Source organism: Callorhinus ursinus, unplaced genomic scaffold, assembly GCF_003265705.2.
Source record: "Callorhinus ursinus isolate GAN/ISIS: 27379988/994484 unplaced genomic scaffold, GSC_fseal_2.0 scaffold33, whole genome shotgun sequence".
Taxonomy (NCBI): Eukaryota; Metazoa; Chordata; class Mammalia; order Carnivora; family Otariidae; genus Callorhinus; species Callorhinus ursinus.
In genome coordinates, this window is record NW_027397095.1 from 15,822,345 (window position 1) to 15,825,597 (window position 3,253).

The 3,253-nt window shown below is 43.5% G+C and overlaps 1 pseudogene; it reads right to left on the bottom strand.

The window, feature by feature from the left end:
• Positions 1-550: 550 nt before the first annotated feature.
• LOC112809493 (U6 spliceosomal RNA) lies at positions 551-634 on the bottom strand (annotated as a pseudogene).
• Positions 635-3,253: the final 2,619 nt, after the last annotated feature.

The following is a 3,253-nucleotide window of genomic DNA, read 5'->3' on the forward strand; positions in this document are numbered from 1 at the left end:
TAATCAAACACAGATGCCCAGTCCAGATCCACTGAATCACAGACTTTGGGGGAGGGGAGGGTACCTCCTAGGCATAATCTGCTTGGTAAGTTTGATATGCATTTCTTTTGTTTTTAAGATTTTATTTATTTTTTTTGACAGAGAGCGAGAACACAAGCAGGGAGAGAGGCAGGCAGACTCCCCGCTGAGCCAAAAGCCCGATGTGGGACTTGATCCCAGGACCCTGAGATCATGACCTAAGCCGAAGGCAGATGCTTAACCAATTGAGCCACTCAGGCGCCCCTGCATTTCTTTTTTTAGTTGAAGTATAATTGATATATAAAATTAGCTTCAGCTGTGCAACATCATGACAGGAAAGGAGCCCTCTCCTGGCCAGGGCCCCTCCCCATTCCCCATGTCTAGTTTCTCTCCAGGGAGGTGGGGTTGTGGGGGCATGGGAAGAGGGTTTAGTGTGAGTGGGTCCCCAGACGGAGAGTGTGCTGGGGTGGGGGCGGGGGTCCCACTACTTCACATGCACTTACAAGACTGGTTTCCCAGGGAACCAAAATGTAAAAATATGCAACACTTCATCCTTGCATAGGGGCCATGCTGATCTCTGTATTGTTCCAGTGTACTGTATGTGCTACTGAAGCAAACTCGTGTTGAGAACTTTGCGGATCTACTCTCTTAGCGACTCCCAAGCATGAGCTACTGTATTAGCTGTAGCCACCGTGCTGTGTATTATATCATCATGACTTAGTGGTTTTATAACTGGAAATTTGTACCTTTGGCTCCCTTCAGCTATTTTGCCCAGACCCCTGCCCCTGCCTTTGGCAGTTGCCAATGTGTTCTCTCTCTCTATGAGTTCATTGTGGTTGTTGTTGTTATCATTTTCGATGCCACATCCATATGTAAGGTCATATGGCATTTATCCTTTTCTGTCTGACTTAGCATAATGCTGTCAAGGTCCATCCATGTTGTCCCAATAGCAAGATTTCCTACTTTTCTATGCCTGATTAATATTCCATGGTGTGTGTGTGCATGTGTGTGCATGTGCATGTAATCCAATTTTCCTTTATCCCTTCTTCCACTGATGATAGCCTGTTAGGTTGTTTCCAAATCTGCGCTATTGTAAACAATGCTGCACTGAACATCAGGTGCAGATATCGTTTCAAATTAGTGTTTTTGTTTCTTCAGTAAGTATCTAGAAGCAGAATCGCTGAATCCTATGGTAGTTTTAGTTTTAGAGGCACCTCTGTACTGTTTTCCATCGAGGTTGTTCCATTGATATCTATTTCTAATGGAGAACTAACGTGGGAAAAAATCACCTCTCCATGGGCCAGGATTCTTTCTTTTCTCCAGCTTTTGTCTGAATAAATATTTATCGAATGAGTGGACAGATGAATTATTTGTTTGTCTTTTTTAAAATTTTTTTAAAGATTTTATTTATTTATTTGAGAGAGAGAGCACGAACAGGGTGGAGCAGCAGAGGGAGAGGGAGAAGCAGACTCCCCGCTGAGCAGGGAGCCTGATGTGTGGCTTGATTCCAGGACCCTGGGATCATGACCTGAGCTGAAGGCAGACGCTTAACCAACTGAGCCACCCAGGTGCCCCTCCTTGTTTCTCTTTCAAGATAGATTGAACTCTTGAGTGGCAGGTCCTTGTTTTTCTATCTGGGGCCTTTCTGAAGCCCTGGAAAATGACAGGTAGTCAACACGTTAGTTCCTGTGTCTGTACCCTTTCTGAAGGCTTTGAAAGTAGAAACGACCTGAGTTGAAATCTTACCACTGCCATTTCGTAGCTCTGTGACTCTAGTACGTTCCAGGAGCATTCGCTCCATTCACCTCATTTATGGGTTTGGATATTGCTTGCCGGCCTCTGGTGGACCCTGCACCACGTGGTCTGCTACATGCCTCAGACATAATGCCAGACAAGGCAGACAACTTCCTATTTTCTTAGAGCATCCATTCCAATAGGATAGATTGACAAAAGAAAAAAAGTAAAAAGATGAATGGAAAAAAAAATTGAAGCCAATAAAACAAGAGGTTGTGAAATGGAATCATGCTCAAGGGTGGTAAAGGAACCAACCTGATATGGAAAGATATTTAGGTAGATTATCAGAAGATGAAATGGATCTTGTGAAGGTGAAGATGTGCTAACGAGCATATCCGGTAGAGGCAATGAGGTGTGTGGATGTTCCGAAGCAGGAAAATGCTCAGAGTGTTGAAAACCAGAGAGATGACCCATGGGACTAGAGCTCAGTGAGTAGGGAGGATTTAAAGCTAGGCTGGGTTGGCATTAATGGCAGGGAAATAGGAATGCCTAAAAGTTGCTTTGATCTAGTTTTCCTCATCTGTGAGAAATAATGTAAGTAATTATTTTCAGTTGGGCTAGTGCCTGATAATCTACAAGTAGCACCAAGGAAAGCCGATTTGAAGACTGATGTAGCCTACAGAGAGGGCTGCTACCTCTCAGCAAACCATGATCTATTTCTGGCATCTCATGGCCTCCGGCCATCTGTGACATGGAAATTTGAGATGGTTTTGCATGTGAGGAAGGAAGGATAGATCAACATGACTGGGTTTTGAGGGGCTCCTGGCTAGTTTATCAATGTCAAAGAGTGTCATAACATGCTGTGACCTTTTTATGCAGTGTTACACCGCCTATAAGAAATGTCTGTCACATAGTGTCATGGAAACCCATCAATGTAGTAATTCTTTTGAGGCTTTGGCTCCCAAGAAGTGCTGTGGGAAGGAGAGAGTTAGGGAGAAAAGCCACAACCTTATTCCCCCTACTTCACTTAACCTAATGTTTGAACCTCAGTCTTCTTATTTCTAAGACAAGGAGACTTCTAGGAACTCTATGAAATAACTAGTGTGAGCATAAAATGAGATAATGCATGTATAGGCCTTCCCAGTGTCTGTCATCAAATTAGCTATTCTTCTTAGATGACTTGGGTTGAATGTAAAGATGACGAAAACACTTTGCAAAATCATCATGCACAAGATATTCTGTGAAGGTAGTCAGTATGGCTTTTCATCCCTGCCAACTGGTATCAGCCATGCTTGGTAGCCACAAAGTCTGAGAGCTACGATACATTTGGAAAAGGGACTTAATTGAAAAGTAAGTGAATACAATTCACTTTCCCCAGTTCATGGTGGATTTTTATCTGAAAAACGGGATGAAGGAGAAAACCAGCTTTCCTTTTCTTCTTTTTCCACCCACCTGAAGCCCAGACAGTCAGCCTGTGGCTTATACATTTGGCCCCAGAGAC